The sequence below is a fragment of the Lepidochelys kempii genome, chromosome 6 (assembly GCF_965140285.1).
Source record: "Lepidochelys kempii isolate rLepKem1 chromosome 6, rLepKem1.hap1, whole genome shotgun sequence".
NCBI lineage: Eukaryota > Metazoa > Chordata > Testudines > Cheloniidae > Lepidochelys > Lepidochelys kempii.
In genome coordinates this window covers 63317122-63341365 of record NC_136385.1, presented here as the reverse complement: position 1 = coordinate 63341365, position 24244 = coordinate 63317122, and the positions used below count along the sequence as shown (strand labels likewise).

Below are 24244 nucleotides of genomic sequence, written 5' to 3'. Positions count from 1 at the left end.
CTGGAGTGTTCACGGACAGTTCCAACAGTGTTGTGTATCATTGCTGCCTGGGCCATGCCGGAGACACCAGAATCACCCACGCCCTGTCCCTACGTATCTTGAGCAGGACCTTGTGCACTAGGGGAAATGGAGGGAAGGTGTAAAATAGGTGACCTGTCCATGGGAGTAGAAACTCATCTGAGAGGGAGCCTGGGCAGGGACCTTGGAAGGAGCAGAACACTGGGCATTTCCGGTTGCTGCGGGAGGCGAACAGGTCAACCTGGGGAAACCCCCACCTTTGGAAGATGGAGTGGATGACATCTGGCTGGAGTGACCACTCGTGCGTACGGAAGGACCTGCCGAGGCAGTCCGCCAGCATGTTCTGGACGCTGGAGAGGAAGGACACCACCAGGTGAATAGAGTGGGCTATATAAAACTCCCACAGTCAAACGGCCTCCTGAGAGAGGAGGTGACCACCAAGTTCAGACTGTCGCAACCGGGGCAATAGACCGAAACTAGCCAGGCTTATAACAGGCGGAGCGGGGCGGGCGCCCCTCCCCACCCCACCCCTCGCTTGTTGATGTAGAACATGACCGTGGTGCTGTCCGTGAGGACCGCCACACAACGACCCTGTAGCTGCTCCTGGAAGGCCTGACAGGCAAGATGCATTGCCACCAGCTCACGGACATTGATATGAAGGGAGAGTGTGGACGGAGGCCACAGGCCCTGCGTCTGAAGCTCTCCGAGGTGAGCGCCCCATCCCAGGGACAAGGAGGGCTGCGGACTGTGAAAAGGGACTCGTGCACACACCACCTGGGGATCTAGCCACCATCAGAGGGAGGCCAGGAACCGCTCCGGGACGGTGACCACCAAGTTCAGACTGTCATGACCGGGACAATAGACTGAAATGAGCCAGGCTTGTAACAGGCGGAGTCGAGCCTGGCATGCCTGGTCACGTATGAAAAGGAAGCCATGTGGCTGAGAAGACTCAGGCAACTTCTTGCTGATGAGGTTCGGAATCTCTAACAGCTCCGGACGACGCCCACGATAGCTTGGAAATGAGCGTCTGGCAGGAGGGCTCGCGCCTGAACAGAGTCCAGAACCACCCCAATGAATTCTATCCTCTGGGTCGGTTCTAGGGTTGATTTTGCTACATCGAGGAGGAGGCCCAGCCGAAGAAACGTGTCCCTGACCAGACGGAGATGGGACTGCACCTGTTCTCTGGTGTGACTCTGGATCAGCCAGTCATCGAGGTAAGGGTATACTTGCACCAGCCGTCGACGAAGGAAGGCTGCCATGACCGACATACATTTGGTGAACACCCAGAGGGCCGTGGAAAGTCCAAAGGGAAGGGCCATGAACTGGTAGTGTTCGCGGTTGACCACAAAGCGGAGGAAGCATCTGTGAGCCAGATGAATCGCTATGTGGAAGTACGCGTCCTTCACGTCGAGAGCAAAGTACCAGTCTCCAGGACCAGGAAAGGTATAATGGTGCCCAAGGAGACCATGCGGAACTTCAACTTTACCATGAATTTGTTGAGTCCACACAGGTTCGTAATGGGCCGGAGGCCCCCCTTGGCCTTGGGGATTAAGAAATATCGGGAGTAAAGCCCCCTGCCCCTTAGTTCCCTCAGAACCTCCTCGATCGTCCCCATGGCAAGGAGCGCCTGAACCCCCTGAATAAGGAGTAGCTTGTGAGAAGGGTCCCTGAAGATGGACGGGGAGGAAGAAAATTGGAGAGAGTATCCCACTTCCACCATGCGGAGGACCCAGCGGCCTGTGGTTATCTGAGACTAAGCACGGTGGAAATGGGATAAGCGATGCAAGAAAGGTGGGGTAGAATCCTGAGTGAGGTCTGGTACACCGTCCTCAGGCGTCCTTTCAAAAGGCCTGTTTTGAGCTCGACAAATGGCTTGGTCGGGACCAGGCCTTGTCCTGACGGGGGGTTGGAGGATTTCCTCTGCCATTATGCCCCCACTGCCTATAGAAATCCTGCCCTCGGCTGAGGAGGATACGAGTGCTGCTGTGCGTGCTGAGGCTTGAAGGGTTTCCGCTGGGTAGACTGGGTGTGCATGCCCAGGGACTTCACTGTCGCCCTCGAGTCTTTAAGGCTATGCAGTCTTGAGGCAGTCTTTTCTGAAACCAGGCCCTCTCCATCAAAGGGGAGGTCCTGCAGTGTCTTTTGAAGCTCTGCGGGCAGGCCGGAGGCTTGCAGCCAGGAGGTATGCCTCATCGCGATCCCTGAGGACAAAGTACGCACAGCTGGGTCCACAGTGTCTAGTGAGGCCTGCAAAGAGGTCCGTGCCTTTGTTTTGCCCCAGTCAACCAAAGCCCCAAACTCCTCTCTGGACTCCGGAGGCACCAGCTCCTTAAATTTCAGCATGGAGTTCCAGGAGTTAAAATTGTAATGACTCAGGAGTGCCTGCTGATTAGTGATCATGAGTGGAAGCCCCCCCACCCCCGTAGAATAGACTTTGCGTCCAAACAAATCAAGTCGCTTGGCGTCCTTCAACTTGGGCGCTGGAACCTGCTGGCCATGCCGCTCCTTTTCATCCACAGCTGCAACCACGAGCAAACAGGGCTGTGGGTGGGTGAACAGGTAATCCTACCCCTTCAAGGGGACAAAGTATTTCCGTTCCACCCCCTTGGCCGTCGGGGAAATGGACGCCAGGGCCTGCCAGATTGTCGCGGCATTAGTCTGGATGGTCCTAATGAGAGGCAGGGCCACCCTTGACAGGGCTTCTGCAGTTACAATGTCCACCACAGGGTCCTCCGACTCCACCACCTCCTCTGCCTGAAGCTTCATATTTCATGCCACCCTGCGCAGGAGGTCCCGGTGGGCACAGAGGTCTACTGGAGGAGACAAAGTACCTGCTACTGCCTCATCAGGTGAGGAGGAAGAGGGTCATCTAGAGCCCCTTGCAGTGTTGGGGCCCGCTGTTCTGTGTCACCGATCTCAGAGGCTGGCCCAGCAATTGGGATCGGAGAAGGTCCTGAAGTGAGGAGAGTAGCCGCCACCTCCATGCCCCCCGAAGCAGGCTGAATGGCAGTAGCCTCTGGCAATTGCGCCTCGGAAGGGGCCAATCGGGAAGCCCCAAACAGAGCACCTTAGGCCTGGCGGTACACCAATGGCATCCAGAACAGTCACTGAGTGGGTCCCTGCCCGTGCGCCTGCTAAGACCCTGCCCCTGACAAGTACGACTGGCGCCACGAAGGAGAGCGGTGTTGGGACTCCAAGTGACGATGAGAGCAAGAACAGTGCTGAGAGCGGGATCGGTGCCATAGCTCAACTGATGGTGCCAACGGGTGAACCAGGGCTGGCTTTCCCAGAGACGCTGCTGTACAACAGAGGCACCAGGGCCTTGACATGTAGCTGAGGGGATGCTGATGCCGTCATGGCAATAAGGTCCCTCGCAGCCGCAAAGGTGCCTGGAGTAGATGGCAGCTCGAGTTCTACCACGCTGCAGGTCGGGGAGTCCCACAGTACCAGACTCAACGGCTCCCCTCTCAGGGCCAGAGTCAACAGTCCCGGGGCTGTAGCCCTTGCTCCTGGGCACTCCCCTCTGGGACGCACCACCACAGGTGGTTCCAGGGAAGCTGGTCTGTGCGTAGGAGAGCCTCCCTTTTCCAGCTTCCAATGCCACTTCTGACCAGGAGAGTGGGAGCGGTGCTGAGCCGATGTCGCCGGTTGCGGTACCGGGGAGCATTGGTGCTGCGGGTCTCAGTCAGAGTCCAACCGAGGTGCAGCCCCTGCCGCCGCCGGGGCATTTCGCACGGAGGCGCTCGGTGCCGGGTCTTGCCACACCGCAGGAGGCTGAGGGCTAAGAGCTGCCTCCATGAAGAGCTGCTTTAAACAAAAGTCCCGCTCCTTTTTAGTCTGAGGACAAAACCCTTTGCAGATCCTGCTCTTCTCACTTTGATGGGCCTTCCCCAGACACTTCAGGCTTTTTTTCCTTTCTTGTTCCTATCTAAAACAAACACCCCACCCTTCCCCCACCCCCCCAAAAAAAAATCACTAGAGGATGATTGTTTACAAAATGCCATCAAACGGTCAAAGTAAGCAAACTGATAAAGTTACATTTTGTCTGAGAGTGGGATGATTTAATTCAAATACATTTAAATTAATGGTTTTAATAATGATTTAAATCAGGACGCAGGAAACCTCGATTTAAATAACTGATTTTAATCTTGTTTTGCATTTGTACTTTTTAGTTATTTTCCTAAAGAAAGGTTGACTCCCATTGCTCAGTAATCATTAAAACATGTTGTTTTTCAACAAAATATAGCTTTCACACTAAATTTAGTGCATCTTTTTGCTAATCAAATAGATGGACTATGCACATACATTTAAAACAATTGTACACTTTAATTTACATTTTATTCAGATTCTTACTTTTTAGCTTTTTATTATGTTAGAAAACGGTAAATGGTGAATGACGCATTCTTTATTTTCACTAGTTGATAACTTTTTTACTTGTGATTTGTGTCGAGGTCTAACTGGATGGAAATTCAAATTTAATTAAAAATGCACAAAAACAGCCTTAAATTTTTTTTCTTAAATAAAACTACCTTAAACATGTTTGATACATATAAAAAAATTTCCCAAAACAAGTTTTGTACGTAAAACTAACTGATTTATTAAACATAGGGAATATTACCTTTAGAGAAATTAACTGATTGCTTCTGGTCATCATGTCCTTCAAGATTTGAGAAGTACTGGAACTCATCCTGTCACATCTAGTTCTTATGAATACATTGGAAGAAAAAAACAAGCCTTCTTGGTTTTTCAACTCTCGGTTGGTTTCTAAACTTTGAATGAACGAAGAAATTGAACTGAACTAGTCTCTCTGCACCTGATCTCAAAAGTTGGTGTAGTACTTCAACACACTGCTTTCAGGTGCTTAGCCAGTGATCTTACACCAGGTCAGTGGTTTAACTTTTTCCAAAATTTTAGCAGCAAAATGATATTGCTTAATACCCTTTATGTACATAATTTAAACACATTTAATAGATTATAATAAATTTAGGCCTTAACACAGGTTGTTATAATTTCAAACTTAGTATTACAAAGGTTTCATTTAAATAGAAACATATGACTTATCTACCCTGTTCTGTTTTCTATAATATCTTCCAGTTACAGAAATCTTACACATTTATTGTAATAAACGTGGGGCGGAATTCTGAGAGAAATGTGATTCCGAAGTTCACTCTATCCCTTTAATACCATAGATATCTCAAGGGATGTCAGCATTGCCAAAAGTTTTCAAAGCTGATCAAGTTTACCACCACCCAATGTTGTTTGATTCCATCATGCTGTACTGTAACATCCTAATGTCAGGTTTCAGAGTAGCAGCCCTGTTAGTCTGTATCCGCAAAAAGAAACGGAGTACTTGTGGCACCTTAGAGACTAACAAATTTATTTGAGCATAAGCTTTCGTGAGCTACAGCTCACTTCATTGGATGCATTCAGTGGAAAATACAGTGGGGAGATTTTATATACACAGAGAACATGAAACAATGGGTGTTACCATACACACTGTAACAAGAGTGATCAGGTAAGGTGAGCTATTACCAGCAGGAGAGAGAAAAAAACCTTTTGTAATGATAATCAAGGTGGGCCATTTCAGGCAGTTGACAAGAACGTGTGAGGAACGGGGGGGGGTGGGGTGGAAATAAACATGGGGAAATAGTTTTACTTTATGTAATGACACATCCATTCCCAGTCTTTATTCAAGCCTAAGTTAATGGTATCCAGTTTGCAAATTAATTCCAATTCAGCAGTCTCTTGTTGGAGTCTGTTTTTGAAGTTATTTTGTTGAAGAATTGCCACTTTTAGGTCTGTAATTGAGTGACCAAAGAGACTGAAGTGTCCGACTGGTTTTTGAATGTTGTAACTCTTGACGTCTGATTTGTGTCCATTTATTCTTTTATGTAGAGACTGTCCAGCTTGACCAATGTACATGGCAGAGGGGCATTGCTGGCACATGATGGCATATATCACATTGGTGGATGTGCAGGTGAACGAGCCTCTGATAGTGTGGCTGATGTGATTAGGCCCTATGACGGTGTCCCCTGAATAGATATGTGGACACAGTTGGCAAGGGGCTTTGTTGCAAGGATAGGTTCCTGGGTTAGTGTTTTTGTTGTGTGGTGTGTGGTTGCTGGTGGTGCCTAATTTTTCATTCTTTACCATATATGTTTTGTGAAGCTCTCCACTTAAACACTACAAGTGGAGTATTTAAAGAGATTTAAGAGCTCCCTATAAAATAGTATAATTAATGTCACAACCTCCCCAGGTGTGTGGTGTGATTTTTTTTCGGGTGGGGGGGAAGGTCTGATGTGTGAATGATTAGATTAGATTAAATAAATATGCCCACTAGGATTAAGAGAAACAATAAAATCATCAGTATCTCTAGCGATCCCAGCAGTCAAAGGATAGTTCTTGCACACCACTTGTAACACACGAGACCTGGGCCAAAAAAAAAAAAAAATCCCATCACCATTAGATCTTCTGAAGAACCTCATGATATATACGGGGCTCTGGAAGGTGCAGCCATTCAAAACTCGGCTAAAGAAATTAGTAATCAATTTTTTTTTTATATGGAGTATCAAAGGCTCAAACGTTAATATAATGATTAGGATCACCTGGAGGTCACCATGGGTATAACTACACTGCAATGTAAGCTCAGGGTTAGTTGGACTCGAGTCAGCTGACCTGTGTAAGGAAACCCTGGGCTTGGGCATCTACATTGTATTTTAACTCTATTTTAAGACATTTCTAACCCATGTTCGAACCTAGGGCTCTGGCATCCACACTGCAAAAACCTGACTCAAAGTAACTATATCCTAGAGTCCCTAGCACCCAGTCACCGCCCCCCTCCCCCAAATGTGATCATTCTAGCCCTCTTCAAACAGGAGAACTAGGAACATGAGCTAGGAACATTTTAGTTCATGCTGGCAGAGTCTGAAATAGAGGAGTTACAGCGCATACTGCAGTTCACACCTCTGTAGTCTGGACTGCAAGGAAGTGTAGACGTGCGCTACACGAAATACAGAGTATCCTCCCCAGACAGATGGCACTTTGGGCAGAGAATAAATTTTCTGAGAATTTACATGTGTTAATTAGCTTAAATTAAATTTAACTGAAAAATAGGTGCTTTAAAAAACTTAGTATCCATGAAAAGAAAAGGAGTACTTGTGGCACCTTAGGGTATGTCTCCACTACGGAATAAGGTCAAATTTATAGAAGTCGGTTTTTTAGAAATCGGTTTTATATATTTGAGTGTGTGTGTCCCCACAGAAAATGCTCTAAGTGCTTTAAGTGCATTAACTCGGCGGAGTGCTTCCACAGTACCGAGGCTAGAGTCGACTTCCGGAGTGTTGCACTGTGGGTAGCTATCCCACAGTTCCCGCAGTCTCCGCTACCCATTGGAATTCTGGGTTGAGATCCCAATGCCTGATGGAGCTAAAACATTGTCGCGGGTGGTTCTGGGTACATATCGTCAGGCCCCCGTTCCCTCCCTCCCTCCGTGAAAGCAAGGGCAGACAATCATTTCGCGCCTTTTTTCCTGAGTTACCTGTGCAGACGCCATAACACTGCAAGCATGGAGCCCGCTCAGGTAACCGTCACCCTATGTCTCCTGGGTGCTGGCAGACGTGGTACGGCATTGCTACACAGTAGCAGCAACCCCTTGCCTTGTGGCAGCAGACGGTACAGTACGACTGGTAGCCGTCATCGTCATGTCCGAGGTGCTCCTGGTCGACTCTGTGAGGTCGATCAGGAGCACCTGGGCAGACATGGGCGCAGGGACTAAATTTGGAGTGACTTGACCAGGTCATTCTCTTTAGTCCTGCAGTCAGTCCTATTGAACCGTCTTATGGTGAGCGGGCAGGCGATACGGACTGCTAGCAGTCATACTGTACCATCTTCTGCCAGGCAGGCAGGCGATACGGATTGCTAGCAGTCCTATTGTACCATCTTCTGCCGAGCAGCCATGAGATGTGGATGGCATGCAGTCCTTCTGCACCGTCTGCTGTCAGCCAAAGATGTAAAAGATAGATGGAGTGGGTCAAAACAAGAAATAGACCAGATTTGTTTTGTACTCATTTGCCTCCTCTCCTGTCTAGGGGACTCATTCCTCTAGGTCACACTGCAGTCACTCACAGAGAAGGTGCTGCGAGGTAAATCTAGCCATGTATCAATCAGAGGCCAGGCTAACCTCCTTGTTCCAATAAGAACGATAACTTAGGTGCACCATTTCTTATTGGAACCCTCCGTGAAGTCCTGCCTGAAATACTCCTTGATGTAAAGACACCCACTTTCTTGATTTTAGCTCCCTGAAGCCAACCCTGAAAGCCGTGTCGTCAGTCGCCCCTCCCTCTGTCAGAGCAACGGCAGACAATCGTTCCGCGCCTTTTTTCTGTGCGGACGCCATACCAAGGCAAGCATGGAGGCCGCTCAGCTCACTTTGGCAATTAGGAGCACATTAAACACCACACGCATTATCCAGCAGTATATGCAGCACCAGAACCTGGCAAAGCGATACCGGGCGAGGAGGCGACGTCAGCGCAGTCACGTGAGTGATCAGGACATGGACACAGATTTCTCTGAAAGCATGGGCCCTGCCAATGCATGCATCATGGTGCTAATGGGGCAGGTTCATGCTGTGGAACGCCGATTCTGGGCTCAGGAAACAAGCACAGACTGGTGGGACCGCATAGTGTTGCAGGTCTGGGACGATTCCCAGTGGCTGCGAAACTTTCGCATGCGTAAGGGCACTTTCATGGAACTTTGTGACTTGCTTTCCCCTGCCCTGAGGCGCATGAATACCAAGATGAGAGCAGCCCTCACAGTTGAGAAGCGAGTGGCGATAGCCCTGTGGAAGCTTGCAACGCCAGACAGCTACCAGTCAGTTGAGAATCAATTTGGAGTGGGCAAATCTACTGTGGGGGCTGCTGTGATGCAAGTAGCCCACGCAATCAAAGATCTGCTGATATCAAGGGTAGTGACCTTGGGAAATGTGCAGGTCATAGTGGATGGCTTTGCTGCAATGGGATTCCCTAACTGTGGTGGGGCCATAGACGGAACCCATATCCCTATCTTGGCACCGGAGCACCAAGCCGCCGAGTACATAAACCGCAAGGGGTACTTTTCGATAGTGCTGCAAGCTCTGGTGGATCACAAGGGACATTTCACCAACATCAACGTGGAATGGCCGGGAAAGGTGCATGACGCTCGCATCTTCAGGAACTCTGGTCTGTTTCAAAAGCTGCAGGAAGGGACTTTATTCCCAGACCAGAAAATAACTCTTGGGGATGTTGAAATGCCTATATGTATCCTTGGGGACCCAGCCTACCCCTTAATGCCATGGCTCATGAAGCCGTACACAGGCAGCCTGGACAGTAGTCAGGAGCTGTTCAACTACAGGCTGAGCAAGTGCAGAATGGTGGTAGAATGTGCATTTGGACATTTAAAGGTGCGCTGGCGCAGTTTACTGACTCGCTTAGACCTCAGCGAAACCAATATTCCCACTGTTATTACTGCTTGCTGTGTGCTCCACAATATCTGTGAGAGTAAGGGGGAGACGTTTATGGCGGGGTGGGAGGTTGAGGCAAATCGCCTGGCTGCTGGTTACGCGCAGCCAGACACCAGAGCGGTTAGAAGAGCACAGGAGGGCGCGGTACGCATCAGAGAAGCTTTGAAAACCAGTTTCATGACTGGCCAGGCTACGGTGTGAAAGTTCTGTTTGTTTCTCCTTGATGAAACCCCCCGCCCCTTGGTTCACTCTACTTCCCTGTAAGCTAACCACCCGCCTCTCCTCCCTTCAATCACCGCTTGCAGAGGCAATAAAGTCATTGTTGCTTCACATTCATGCATTCTTTATTCATTCATCACACAAATAGGGGGATGACTACCAAGGTAGCCCAGGAGGGATGGTGGAGGAGGGAAGGAAAATGCCACACAGCACTTTAAGCACAGCACTTTCAAAGTTTACAACTTTAAAATTTATTGAATGACAGCCTTCTTTTTTTTTGGGCAATCCTCTGTGGTGGAGTGGCTGGTTGGCCGGAGGCCCCCCCACCGCGTTCTTGGGCGTCTGGGTGTGGAGGCTATGGAATTTGGGGAGGAGGGCGGTTGGTTACAGAGGGGCTGCAGTGGCAGTCTGTGCTCCAGCTGCCTTTGCTGCAGCTCAACCATACACTGGAGCATACTGGTTTGGTCCTGCAGCAGCCTCAGCATTGAATCCTGCCTCCTCTCATCACGCTGCCGCCACATTTGAGCTTCAGCCCTGTCTTCAGCCCGCCACTTACTCTCTTCAGCCCGCCACCTCTCCTCCCGGTCATTTTGTGCTTTCCTGCACTCTGACATTATTTGCCTCCACGCATTCGTCTGTGCTCTGTCAGTGTGGGAGGACAGCATGAGCTCGGAAAACATTTCATCGCGAGTGCGTTTTTTTTTCTTTCTAAGCTTCACTAGCCTCTGGGAAGGAGAAGATCCTGTGATCATTGAAACACATGCAGCTGGTGGAGAAAAAAAAAGGGACAGCGGTATTTAAAAAGACACATTTTATAAAACAGTGGCTACACTCTTTCAGGGTAAACCTTGCTGTTAACATTACATACATAGCACATGTGCTTTCGTCACAAGGTCGCATTTTGCCTCCTCCCACCGCGTGACTACCCCCTCAACCTTCCCCCCTCCCTGTGGCTAACAGCGGGGAACATTTCTGTTTAGCCACAGGCAAACAGCCCAGCAGGAATGGGCTCCTCTGAGTGTCCCCTGAAGAAAAGCACTCTATTTCAACCAGGTGACCATGAATTATATCTCACTCTCCTGAGGATAACACAGAGAGATAAAGAACGGATGTTGTTTGAATGCCAGCAAACATACACTGCAATGCTTTGTTCTACAATGATTCCCGAGTACGTGTTACTGGCCTGGAGTGGTAAAGTGTCCTACCATGAAGGAAGCAATAAGGCTGCCCTCCCCAGAAACCTTTTGCAAAGGCTTTAGGACTACATCTAGGAGAACCGCAAATGCCAGGGCAAAGTAATCCTTTCACATGCTTGCTTTTAAACCATGTATAGTATTTCAAAAGGTACACTCACCAGAGGTCCCTTCTCCGCCTGCTGGGTCCAGGAGGCAGCCTTGGGTGAGTTCGGGGGGTACTGGCTCCAGGTCTAGGGTGAGAAACAGTTCCTGGCTGTCGGGAAAACCGGTTTCTCCGCTTGCTTGCTGTGAGCTATCTACAACCTCCTCCTCCTCCTCATCTTCTTCGTCCCCAAAACCTGCTTCCGTATTGCCTCCATCTCCATTGAAGGAGTCAAACAACACGGCTGGGGTAGTGGTGGCTGAACCCCCTAAAATGGCATGCAGCTCATCATAGAAGCGGCATGTTTGGGGCTCTGACCCAGAGCGGCTGTTCGCCTCTCTGGTTTTCTGGTAGGCTTGCCTCAGCTCCTTCAGTTTCACCCGGCACTGCTTCGGGTCCCTGTTATGGCCACTGTCCTTCATGCCCTGGGAGATTTTCACAAAGGTTTTGGCATTTCGAAAACTGGAACGGAGTTCTGATAGCACGGATTCCTCTCCCCAAACAGCGATCAGATCCCGTACCTCCCGTTCGGTCCATGCTGGAGCTCTTTTGCGATTCTGGGACTCCATCATGGTCACCTGTGCTGATGAGCTCTGCATGGTCACCTGCAGCTTGCCACACTGGCCAAACAGGAAATGAGATTAAAAAATTCGCGGTTCTTTTCCTGTCTACCTGGCCAGTGCATCTGAGTTGAGAGTGCTGTCCAGAGCGGTCATAATGGAGCACTCTGGGATAGCTCCCGGTGGCCAATACCATCGAATTGTGTCCACAGTACCCCAAATTCGAGCCAGCAACATCGATTTAAGCGCTAATCCACTTGTCAGGGGTGGAGTAAGGAAATCGATTTTAAGAGCCCTTTAAGTCGAAATAAAGGGCTTCATTGTGTGGACAGGTGCAGGTTTACATTGATTTAACGCTGCTAAATTCGACCTAACGTCCTAGTGTAGACCAGGGCTTAGAGACTAACAAATTTATTTGAGCATAAGCTTTCATGAGCTACAGCTCACTTCATTGGATGCATTCAGTGGAAAACACAGTGGGGAGATTTATATACACAGAGAACATGAAACAATAGGTGTTATCATACACACTGTAAGGAGAGTGATCATTTAAGATGAGCTAATACCAGCAGGAGAGTGGACCGGGGGGGGGGAGGGTGGGGCCTTTTGTAGTGATAATTAAGGTGGGCCATTTCCAGCAGTTGACAAGAACGTCTGCGGAACAGTGGGGGGCGGGGGGGAATAAACATGGGGAAATAGTTTTACTTTGTGTAATGACCCATCCACTCCCAGTCTCTATTCAAGCCTAAGTTAACTGTTACTACAGGACAGGCCCAATAAAGAAAATAACAGGATGCCACTCGCCACCACCTTCAGCCCCCAACTAAAACCTCTCCAACACATCATCAAGGATCTACAACCTATCCTGAAGGACGACCCATCACTCTCACAGATCTTGGGAGACAGGCCAGCCCCCCAACCTGAAGCAAATACTCACCAGCAACCGCACACCACACAACAAAAACACTAACCCAGGAACCTATCCTTGCAACAAAGCCCGTTGCCAACTGTGCCCACATATCTATTCAGGGGACACCATTATAGGGCCTAATCACATCAGCCACACTATCAGAGGCTCATTCACCTGCACATCCACCAATGTGATATATGCCATCATGTGCCAGCAATGCCCCTCTGCCATGTACATTGGGCAAACTGGACAGTCTCTACGTAAAAGAATAAAGATGGACACAAATCAGATGTCAAGAATTATAACATTCATAAACCAGTCGGAGAACACTTCAATCTCTCTGGTCACTCGATTTCTGATCTCAAAGTGACAATTCTTCAACAAAAAAAACTTCGAAAACAGACGCCAACGAGAGACTGCTGAATTGGAATTAATTTGCAAATTGGATAAAATTAACTTAGGCTTGAACAGAGACTGGGAGTGGTTAAGACATTATACTAAGTGAAACTATTTCCCCTTGTTTTTTTCTCCCTCCACCCCCACTGTTCCTCAGATGTTCTTGTTAACTCCTGGAAATGTGCTGGAAATGGCCCACCTTCATTAACACTTAAAAAGGTTTTCTCTCCCCCCACCCCACTCTCCTGCTGGTAATAGCTCATCTCAAGTGATCACTCTCCTTACAATGTATATTTTTTTATGGTCTGTGTGTATACAAAATCTCCTCACTGTACTTTTCACTTTATGCATCTGATGAAGATTTAATGTATGATATTTTGCAATCCATTATATCTAGAAATTGGCTGACTACTGCCCCATTATGGGTTTTGCATATTCTCCCCCCACACACACACATAAAGATGCTTTTAAGATAGCTTCAAATGCCACAAGAAAAAGATCAAACTCCAACACACAGAATCAATGCTGATGGTGACTGAAACTGCTGCTTCTTTGCTGAGAAATGCGAAGGTTCCCTGCTTTGTGACCTGTGAGAGGCTGAGCCCCAATAGGGCCAGTACAGCCATGGCAGCAGGTTGTATTGGTACTTGCCTGACCACATAGTGCCCACTCATTACTGTGCTGTTGCTTGCTGAACAATCAACTAATTGCTATTGGCATTCCTACATCCCCTGTGACAAGCAAGGTTCTCCCCACGTTCTCTTTGCCTACTGAGTAGTTCCAAATGAATCAGCAAGTTAGGAGCCATGAAGATACCCACATCAGTCAGTGGACCTTTATTAAACAGGGTTGGTCATGCAGTTAGTATGGTGCACTACCCTCCAACTCAGGAGGTGCTGAGACATCCCTACACGTAGAATCTGAATGATGAAACCCACCTAAGAAGGGCCAACTGGAAATGAGGGCTGGCATATCACCTGGAGGACAGGAGTCAGAGAGATACTAAATGAATGAACACCTAAACCCAGAAATCCCTTACCAGCATCCAGTGCTACACAGGGTCTGAGTTGCTGTCAAAGGTACAACCAGATGGGGCATCACAGTCAGCAGCAGCAGTAACGATGGAAGCCCAAGGAACTTCATGCCCACTCCAGCTGGACTAGCTGTGCTGTGCTTTAGGTGGCTTACCATGTGAGGAAGAAGGGTATGAGTATCCTCTGGATGCCGTTTAAAGCAACTGCTTATTTGGCTCTGCTCCTGCCTGGCCTGAGGTGTCTTCAGAAATAGTTGGCTGGTGGAGCTTCAGAGGATGGGTCTAGATGCCCAGAGAACAAGAGCTCTATTCCTGAATTCCACAATAGGGGGTGGGAAAAACAGGAGATACAGACCTTTCCTTTCTCCTTTCTTTTTGTTTGTCTGCTAAGTTTGCACTTCCAGAGGTTCTTCAAGGGAAATAGCTGCTACCAGTGTTCAGTGAAAGAAAACAAAAAAAATAGGATTCAAGTACCCTCAGAGAAACCTGGCCACACAGCTCTAAAAAGACACAACTGATTGAATTAAACATTCCTCACCACTCTTGTTTTCAATTTCTGTTCTGCAAAAGGGAGGTCTGAAAAAGAAATGCCTGCCCCTAAGGAGGCAGGAAACCCTCCTCCCCCCCCCAAAAAAAATCCTGCTAGGCTCTTTAGTAGGTAGATCTCTCCCACCCTACCCCACACTGACTACCAGGTGTGGTTCTGGATAAAGACACATGGAACAGTCGTTTCATAGACATTCCAGATTCCATACTGGAGGAAAGGGAGTCACTGGAGTCCCCTCTATGCCTCCTCCACACAAGGGGAAGCTGTTAGGATTCCTAACTCCCATGTCCTGGCTTCTGGGGTGGCAGGAGAGAAGGGGATCTATGGCTTTGGCTGGCAGTACTTGAATCTTGGAGTAACTGAGGGTTGAGTTCTGTTGCATGAAGGTGAACTGCAACCTGCAGGTAGCAAGTCTGATGACTCTCCTTCTCAGCACTTGAAAGCATGGGCAAATTGTCCAAGTAATGGTGTAGAGCAAAACTAGACACAAATTCCTTGCCCCCTCTTCCCCACCTTGTTTTTTTTCCCCCCATTTATTTTTGGGTGAAGAAGAGCGGTGTGCTGATGTGTTGTTTTTTTAAAAACAGCTAAGGCAAAGAAGCTTCTATTGCTATATAACATGGGTAGAGCTAGGGCAAAAGGCATCCAAATCATCAAGCCAGTAGCTGCATATTACATATTAGGGTCTGAGAAAGAACCCAGACATTACAATTCAGTGTCTGTGGCTACATAATTAATACTTCTCTATTTTCAGAATCTGAATATTTGTACAGCATTTTGAAGTTATAAAGCATGACATAAATGTTAAGAATTATACAATTCTAATTAAATTTAACTTCTGTGTGAATTCTTTATCATTGGCACTTAATACAAATACATTACATGGAGGGAACAGCATAGTTCAGAACAACGAAGTAAAATACCAGTTTTTCATTTTCATACCATTCTCAGTGAAAAGTTAACAGTGAATTCATGTGACTTGCAAGGTCACCTCTATCTCCTGATCATAAATTCTACAGCCCAGCTCCTGCCCTACCTTTGGGGAGCTTTGAGCCAATCAACGAGTGCAATGCTGGTGAGGATTCTCTCACTATCCTGGGAGACAGAGCTGCCATAATGGCTCCTACACCACCATTACTCCTTCTGACCAGCACAGGACGCTTGGCTGGAAAAGTAAAGAATAGCAGTCAAGACTACTGGAGTAGTCAAGACTTTATGCTGTCCCTAGATACTGGAACAGTCTCTGGGTCTTGAGCGTCTGGCATAAATTAGAGCAAGCTTAGGTTGCTCCAAGTTGATTCTGAGTTTTGACGAGGTTTAGGTTCCTCACCCTATCCCAAACCTACATCAAGTGCGGCTTGGCCAGGATCTGGCCCCACATCTTCAGTAAAGAGAGAGGGGAAGACTACAAGATAGTGTGATGTGGTGTAAAGGTTTTATCTGGAGCAAAAAACTACTTCCCTTTATTCCTTCTTCTAATTTTCATACAGAATGATTATAGATAAATGCTTCAGTGTCCAATTACAGCATTTCATGTCTGACAGAAAGACTGTCAAGACTGTTCTTTTAGTTATTTTCATAACCTTCAGAAGTTCAAAACAATGTATATCATACATAAACACATACTATATTATTATATAGGCTGGTGCCAAAATAATTACTTACCTACTTCCAACTGTGTCCAGTTTGGGCACCGTATTATCCAATTTGCCCACATCATTTCTAGACAGCCCAGGAGAGCTACAAAAATTATGAAAGCTTCAGAAAATAGGAGGTTTCTTACCCTGTAAATGGAGGTTCTTTGAGATGTGTGGTCCGTATCTGTATTACATACAGGGTTATATGCATTCACCATGGTTCGGAGCCAGAGATTTTGAAAGTAAAAGTGTTCGTTGGTCTGCACATGCATCCTTGCTCTGCCTCATGGTTTCGTCCAAGGCGATAAAAAGCAGGGCAAACTGACCATGGCCTCAGTTTCTTGCCAACGCAAACCAAAAACTCCACAGCAGAGGAAAAGGAGGGAGGGATTAGAATATGGATATGGACCACACATCTCAAAGAACCCCCAGTTAAGGAGATTATTTATCTGTCTCTTCTTCAAGTGATGGTCCCCATTGTATTCCACTGAAGGTGATTAACAAGCAGTACCTAGCTAGGAGGAGGGTGAGAGGAAGATGATGGAACTGTGGAATGAAGAACAGCCACACTGAACGAGGCATCCATTGCAGAGTCTCGCACCAAGGAGTAATGGGAAGAGAAGGTACATACCGAACTCGACCTGACCACCCAACATATGTCCCTAAGTGGTATGTCATGAAGCACAGCCATAGTCAATGCTTGCACTCTTGTGGAGTGGGCTCATACACCAATGGGTGGAGATAAGAGATAACACAGTGTAACGCACCCCAAAACCCACTTAGAAATGCTCTGAGTGGAGGTCGCTTGCCCTTTAATACTTTCCACTATAACAATAAAAAGTCTCAGAGACTTTCTAAATGATTTCATCCTCGGCAAGTAAAAAGCCAGGGCTGAGCAGATGTCAAGGGGATGAAGGTGCCATTCCTTTGGAAAGAAATCAGGTAAGTGTATGGATTGTTTGAGATGAAATCGGGATACAACCGTTGGCAGAAACTTGGAGTGCAAGCACATGGAAAATTTGTCTTTATGGAATGGGGTAAAGTGGGGGGCATCTGCCATCATGGCTCCCAGTTCGCCAAACCTTCTTGCAGAAGTAATAGCTATCCAGAAGGCAATCTTCATGGAGAGGAGAGACATGGAGCAGGAGGCCAGAGGTTCAAAGGGCGAGGTCATCAACGCCATGAGGCCAAGGTTGAGGTCCCCTTGGGGATTGAATGGGAGGGTAAGTCCATAGGAGACCTGCCCTTCCAAAACCTGATAGTCAAGGGATGAGTAAAGAGGAGAGGAGATAGTCCAAAAGAGGAGGGATGTCCACATCTTCAAGGGCAAGACCCCTCTTTTGGGCCCATGTAGTGAAATACTTCCACTTGGCTCTATAGGACCACCTTGTGGTCTCTTTTCTGCTACTCGAGACAGTGTCTTGTACTGCTCACGAACAGTCCCACTCACAAACATTCTCATCCAAAAACCAAACTCTGAGGTGAAGAGTCTGTGGATCAGAATGCCGGATCCTGCCACTATGTTGTGTAAGGAGTTCCGAAAAAGCTGGCAGTGGAAGCAGAGGACATGCTGACATGCAGAGAAGAAGGGAAAACTGGAACTGGCAAGACTAGAATGGGGTGATCAGAATGACCATTGCTCTCTCCTATCTGATCTTCAATAGGACATGCAGCAGGAACAGTAGGGAGGAAAGGTGTAATTGATCTGGTTTGACCAGCGGATGACTAGGGGTTCAAGTTGGGAAAGGGCGCCGAGCCTCCCTTCTTCCCAAAGCGGTACTGGATGCATTTGCTGTGGGCATGGGAGGAGAAGAGGTCCCTGGCTGGAGTCCCCCAGTGTTTGAAAATGTTGGCGAACACAGTGTCATGGAGCTCTGATTTGTGGTCAGTCATGAATTTCCTACTGAGAGAGTCTGAAATTACAGTCTGAGGGCCAGGAAGGTATGCTGCCAACAACAGGATCTTGTGGGCAATGCACCAATCCCAAAGATGAACTGTCTCCACACAAAGTGCAAGGGACCTCATGCACCTTTATTTGGGGATGTAGTAAACAGTGGTGACATTATGAGACCATGTCAGGACTGAAGGGATGGGAAAAATGCGTGACATACTCTCTGCACCACCCGAAGTTCCAAGTTGTTGATGGGCATCCGGGATTCCCAACCGGTCCAAGTCCCTTAAGTCATGTGCTTGTCCATGTGGGTGCCCCATCCTACAAGCAATGAGTCTGTGATGACCATTATGCTTGGAAAGGATAGAAGGAATGGTATCCCGGTGCAGACCTGACCTGGGTCCACCCACCACTGGAGGGAGGAAAGAACCTTGTGGGGAACCATTAAGGGGGGGAGGGATAGCTCAGTGGTTTGAGCATTGACCTGCTAAACCCAGGGTTGAGAGTTCAAGCCTTGAGGGGGCCATTTAGGGATCAGGGCAAAAATTGGGGATTGGTCCTGCTTTGAGCAGGGGGTTGGACTAGATGACCTGTTGAGGTCCCTTCGAACCCTGATATTCTATGATTCTAAGTAGAAAGTCCACGGTGCGACATGTGGAAGAATAGGTCCCCTGGAGTCACAGCAGCGAAAGCAGAGATAAGAAAAGGCAGTAATGTAGGTGCAAGCCATCATGTGGCCAAGAACAGAAAGGCAAGTCCTGGCCAGAACAGGAGGACTAGAAATCCTCTGGAAAATCAGCTCTTCTGGATCTGGAACTGTCCTCTGCTTCCAGAGAACATGGATGAAGTAACGTCATGAACTCAATCATATAGCCATGTCAAATGACATCCAGGACCCATTTCTCCATTGTTATCAAACTCTAAGCTGGTAAAAAGCGTGCTAGATACCCTCAAAGATGTTGGGTGTACAGCATGATCCAGGATGGATGGCAGCTCTCTAGGTGCACTCAGAAATATCCCTTCTGCAAAGACTGAGTATGAGATGCTGAACTTTGTGACAATGAACCCAGAGAGCGGGGTTGTTGGGTCTTCTGCAACTTGCAAGGAGGATCATAGGACCACTGATGGAAGAATTGGGGAACTCTAAAATATTGTGCCAGTAGTGAGCAGTTAAAACTTTCACTTGAGTGCTGATGTGTAAATACCCAGTGACTGCAGAGTGGCTCTTTGAGGGGGTGGAAGGAATCATCAGTCTTCTAATTGAAGAAATAAAATTCATTGAAAGAGACATTCTCTATGGTATTCTGAACTTCCCTTGGAAAACCTGACGAATGCAACCATAACTCCCTCCACAAGATGATCCCCATAGCCATTGTGTGCGAAGAAGTGTGCCACATCCACTGTGGCCTAGAGCGTTGTCCTCGCAACTAATTTCACCTCCTGTAGCATAGCCTGGAAGCAGGCTTGATCCTTCTGGGAAGTTTGTCTGCCAAGTTCACCAACTTGCCATAGGTAAAGAAGTCGTATTTAGCAAATAGAGCCAAGTAATTGGAGATGCAAAATTGGAGGCTGGAAGAGAATATCTTGCGACCCAGAAGAGCCAGTTGCTTGCCCTCTTTGTCTGTCAGGGTGGAGAATGAGTGCTGTTGTCGGGCCTGCTCTGTCATTGCCTGTATGACGAGAGAATTGGGTGGAGGGGGGTGAGACAACAGAAACTCAGACCCCTTTGCAAGTACACAGTATCTCTTCTCCGCCCCCTTAGGCGTGGGGTGTGCAAGTGGCTGGAGTGTGCAAGACAGTCCGGGCCAATTGAAGAATGGCATTGCTGATTGATAGAGTGACTCCGGCCGGTACTGAGGTGTGTAAGGTATCAAGCAGCTGGTGCTGTTTGTCCTGGACTTCCCCCAGAGGAATGTGGAGGGCATCAGCCACCCTACATAACAGTCCCTGGACCTGATGGTAGTCATCCGGGGGCAAGGAGAGAGTCAAAGACACTGCGATCTGTAGGCAACAAAGAGAACTGCTCGAGTTACAGCAGTACCATCAGAGTTGGACTAAGTGAAGTCCTCTCCAACACTGGTTCAGAATGCCTACTTGATGACAGTCGAAGAGGTGAGATCGGGGACTCCTCAAGGGGAGCCAGAAGGTTATGAAGGCAGATACTGCGGCCACAACCCCGAGTACAGTCAACCAGGCAGATCCAGCGGTTGCTGTGGAGGGCCCTAAGGAGTGTGGTACCATGGCTCCGTTGCTGGGGAAAGGGAGGGTACTGCCACTGAGTCGGCAAAACCTTAGAGTAGTCATATCATACAGAAGGAGCGAACTCTATGCGCCATCCGAGTCCTCCAATGCCAAAAAATCAGAGTCCAGTTTGAATGGCGGTGCCATTGCAACTGGCAGAACCCCAGGAACTTGCCAGCAAGTTAAAGAAGTATGGGCTGGATGAATGGACTATAAGGTGGATAGAAAGTTGGTTAGATTGTCGGGCTCAGTGGGTAGTAATCAATGGCTCCATGTCTAGTTGGCAGCCGGTGTCAAGTGGAGTGTCCCAAGGGTTGGCCCTCGGGCCAGTTTTGTTCAATATCTTCATAAATGATCTGGAGGATGGTGTGGATTGCACCCTCAGCAAGTTTGCAGATGACACTAAACTGGGAAGAGAGGTAGATACGCTGGAGGGTAGGGATAGGATACAGAGGGAACTAGACAAATTAGAGGATTGGGCCAAAAGAAATCTGATGAGGTTCAACAAGGATAAGTGCAGAGTCCTGCACTTAGGACGGAAGAATCCCATGCACCGCTACAGACTAGGGACCGAATGGCTCGGCAGCAGTTCTGCAGAAAAGGACCTAGGGGTTACAGTGGATGAGAAGCTGGATATGAGTCAACAGTGTGCCCTTGTTGCCAAGAAAGCCAATGGCATTTTGGGATGTATAGGTAGGGGCACTGCCAGCAGATCAAGGGAAGTGATTGTTCCCCTCTATTCGACATTGGTGAGGTCTCATCTGGAGTACTGTGTCCAGTTTTGGGCCCCACACTGTAAGAACGATGTGGAAAAACTGGAAAGCGTCCAGCGGAGAGCAACAAAAATGATTAGGGGACTGGAACACATGACTTATGAGGAGAGGCTGAGGGAACTGGGATTCTTTATAGTCTGCAGAAGAGAAGAATGAGGGGAGATTTGATAGCTGCTTTCAACTACCTGAAAGAGGAAAGGTTCAAAAGAGGATGGATCTAGACTGTTCTCAGTGGTAGCTGATGACAGAACGAGGAGTAATGGTCTCAAGTTGCAGTGGGGGAGGTTTAGGTTGGATAGTAGGAAAAACTTTTTCACTAGGGGGGTGGTGAAACACTGGAATGCGTTACCTAGGGAGATGGTGGAATCTCCTTCCTTAGATATTTTTAAGGTCAGGCTTAACAAAGCCCTGGCTGGGATGATTTAGTTGGGGATTGGACTGGATGACCTCCTGAGGTCCCTTCCAACCCTAGTATTCTCTGATTCTAGGATAGGAGCCAGAGGGGAACAGGTGGGAACATGAACTGAAGGAGGCAAATCTAAGGTAGGAGAACGTACCCCCCTAAGAGGTGATGGCACTTGAAGAAACAGAGACCTCACCTTTGGCTCAGGGGATGACTCGAGTCTCCCCAGTGTCAATAATTCGTACTCCGCAGTTGGAACTGGAGCTAGAACGTAGGACTGCCTCAGAACCGAAGGTTCCCTTGAATTTGGTGGTGCCAACCTGGAAGGAGTACACGGCTCGGTGGATGGAACCGATGGATCAGACGGTCTGTGCGGCTTCTTATCGAACTTGAGCGCCTTGGAATGCACTGCTTCTCTGTGGCTGGAACTATGGATGAAGCAGTATCCTTCTCGGGTCTGGAGGAAGACTTACTGCATGCTTCCTTGCTTCATGACAAGACCCTGGCACAATGTCCATAGCACTGGTACCAGCAGAACTGGACTGGAGCTCCGCAGTGGGAGGTATGCTCCTTGATTACTCAGGTAAATGTAAAGGGGAGGATTCCCCAGCCTGGATCTGACTGTGGCCTCCTGGCAACCTTCATGAGGTGCTTCTTGAGGCAGAGAGACCAGCCTTCCTGGGTTTGGCTTGGGAAGGAGAGGCAGATACTACACCTGGATGCAATGTGGGCTTCCCCCAAACAGTAAAGGAGGTGTTGGTGCTCATCGCTAACCAAGAACAAGCAAGGGCAGGAAGCGCAGATCTTGCTTTTTCAGCATAATCTAATATTCAGGTGTGGAATTCAGGAGGGAAGTGGGAGACTGGCAAAATGGCATCCCGAAGTCCTTAAAAGCCTAAAAACTACTACTAACACTAAAAACACAACAAAAAATAACAAAAATACTATTTACAAGAATATAAGTCTTTTTTTCTGTATTTTAGAAAGTACATCACAAGACATAAGGTAGATTCCCCCGATCAAAACAGCAGAGGCTCCGACTCACACCATATGGAGGTGAGAAGGAACTGAGGGTACTGTTGGTTCACCCCGCAATTTATCACTTCGGACAAAACCATGAGGTAGAGCAAGGGTGCAAAATCTCTGGCTCTGGACACATGGCACATGCATATAACCCTCAGTGGAATACTAGAGGACCATCACTCAAAGAAGAACCTGACCTATGAGGAAAGGTTAAAAAAACTGGGCATGTTTAGTCTTGAGAAAAGATGACGGGGGGAGGGGAGACCTGATAATCTTCAAATTATTAGGTCTATTATAAAAACAATGGAGAACAGTTGATCACTGAATTGAACAAATGTCCACTGAAGGAAGGACAAGAAGTAAATAGATTTCATCTGCAGTAAGGGATATTTAGATTAGATATTAGGAAAATATTTTTAACTATAAGCGAAGTTAAGATATGGAACAGGCTTCCATGGGAGGTTATGGAATCCCCATCATTGGACGTTTTTAAGAACAGACTGAGGAGGTGCTGTCAATTCTCTATCAAACTTCATAGTAGGAAACAGTTTGTTCTAAAGAAAATCTGCAAGTATTGCAAGGGCTTTGCACTGTTACTTCTAGGTCACACTTTTAGCCTCTGAACACTATTCTAGCCTCTTCTTTTTACATATTTTGGGATACAGCAAGCAGAGGTTATTGTTAAAATACAACTCATTCACCCAGAAAATGATGTACATAAAATATAAAAGTGCTGCCAGATATGCTTGAATATAGCAGTCTGCTATACACCAACATCCACTGAACATCTGTTCATGTTCCTGTTGTATGATTTCCAACAGCAGTTCCGTTAGCAAATTTGTCACATGCCTGGAACAGATGCAGGTTGTGAAGACTAATTTACTAGCCGTAATTAAGGCTTTGTCTATGTTAGTGAGGCTTCAGCATCAAGCATTACAAACCTCCAGTTATATCACCCTTAGGATAAACAAACAAACCCTTTTCTAGTTAATTTTGAATATTATGCTATAATAACCAATGTCTGTAGAGAATGGTAGCACACGAAAAAAAAGCCAATCAGAATAAAGCACAATAGATTTAGCTGCCAAAAGTTACAGCATGCCCAAGACAGTATTGGATTTTGAACACCTGCCTTAGGACTCTGGCACTAGGCGGGCAACTCAACCTCTGCTCTCCCATACCAGCAAATGTCCTAACCCACCACTCCCAACTCCAGTGGACCTCACATCCAGTGTTGTTTCTGTCCTCACTTAACACATGAATCTTTTAAATGTGAGGGAAATAGGCCACAGGAAGCAGAGCAGACCATCCACCACTAACTTGTTTAGAAGGGGAGAGAGCAAAACATCTGGAACTGCTGAACTTTCTGCAGTAGAGATGAAAGAACATGGAGACTTAGAGGGCCAATCTACAGAAAGACGAGCAACAAGGGTGGCTGCAGCAGAAACAGAATAATCCCGCAAAGAGGTAGGGAGTAAAAATGAGTGACCAAATTGATAGATTTGACTGTTTGGTTGTGGGGGAAGGAGAATAGGAAAATGCATCTGTGTTTACCTGAAAACGTTCTTTCTTGTGGCACGAAGGTCTACAAATCTTTAACTGTGGGATTTCAGTCTGTGTCCTGCTAAGGAAACAGAACCAGATTTGTCAATAGCTGTTAGGAAGGGATTCATCTGACCTCTGAAGACTGGCAATTCAAAATAACTTCCATAGCTGTTCTCAGGTAACTAGCTGATTTAACAAGTTGTACTCTATAATC

The 24244-nt window shown here is 47.5% G+C and overlaps 1 protein-coding gene across 20 annotated transcripts in view; it reads right to left on the bottom strand.

Annotated features, from left to right (window-relative positions):
- The window catches only part of GPHN (gephyrin), a 590148-nt gene that overhangs the window by 474043 nt on the left and 91861 nt on the right, over positions 1-24244 (bottom strand). The window contains exon 2 of one of the 20 annotated variants that reach the window (XM_073348369.2): positions 24040-24109. The exons of the other annotated variants lie outside the window; for them this stretch is intronic. The gene's annotated coding sequence lies outside the window, so the exon portion shown is untranslated. The remainder of the gene's footprint in view (positions 1-24039; positions 24110-24244) is intronic. 20 annotated transcript variants of the gene reach the window in all.